The following is a 1311-nucleotide window of genomic DNA, read 5'->3' on the forward strand; positions in this document are numbered from 1 at the left end:
TATATATATATATATATATATATTTATATATAATTTAACAAACTAAGGAAAGAAATTCCTTCAGAGGGGTGTGTGAAACATCCAGTTCAATGGTACGTCAGTTGAATACCATATAAATATGGGTATAATGCAAATTACAAAGATAAAATTAATTAGAGATATACAATTGACGATCCAATAATCTATTTATATTATAATATGCTATGAATATGATATGACATAAACAAGCTGGCGGAATCGTTAGCATGTCGGGCGAAATGCTTAACGGCATTTCGTCTGTTTTTACGTTATGAGTTCAAATTCCGCCGAGGTCGACTTTGCCTTTCATCAGTTTCGGGCTCGATTGAATAAGTACAAGCCAAGCAGAAGGGTCGATGTAATCGACATGTCCCCTTCCACGAAATGACTGGCATTGAGCCAAAATTTGAAACCAATATTTTAAATTTTTAAACCGTTAAACTGGCAGATGTTTTAGTACGCCGGACAAAATATTTCGTGACATTTCGTCTGTCATTTCCTTCTGAGTTCAAATCCGCCGAAGTTGACTTTGCTTTTCGTTCTTTTCGAGGTCGATAAAAAAAGTACCAGTTGCGAACTGGGGATCGATGTCGTTGACTTACCCTATATTCGAAATAGTACAAACTGGTTATTCTTAATTAACTCTTCTGATTTACCGAATACAGAAAGACACATTTTCTGATTTGATGGCTTCTTAAACAACAAAAATAACAACCACAAAGAAACAAACAGCTGCAAAAACACAAATAAACAGCAGCAACAGTTGCAGCAGATGCATGTGACTACGATACTAGTCATCACCTTAACAATCAACCATCAAATAACAAACAACAGCAGATGCAGCTAGGGCCTCCAAAAAGCGACCATCATATTAAAATGGCGATCACACCTGCTATGTTGCTTCTCACTTTCCACACGCTCAGATACCTATGTACGATAAGACACATGTACACATGTAAAGTATATATACGAAGGCGCTGAAACTAACCTAGTACGCGCACGCGCGCACACACACACATTTATAACGTGTGTGTATGTGTGAATATGCGCGTGCGTCAGTGTGATGTAAGTATGGCGGCACTTAGATTATCATTCTTATTTCCTCTCTCCTTATGCTTATGTACAAATATATATATGTGTTTAAACCATTCCGTATATACATACATACATACATACATATATATATATATATATATCTGTGTGTGTGTTTGTGTGTGTATAGATACATAAATATATACATACATACATACATATATATATATATATATATATATATATATATATATATATATA

This window comes from Octopus bimaculoides, chromosome 26, assembly GCF_001194135.2.
Source record: "Octopus bimaculoides isolate UCB-OBI-ISO-001 chromosome 26, ASM119413v2, whole genome shotgun sequence".
Taxonomy (NCBI): domain Eukaryota; kingdom Metazoa; phylum Mollusca; class Cephalopoda; order Octopoda; family Octopodidae; genus Octopus; species Octopus bimaculoides.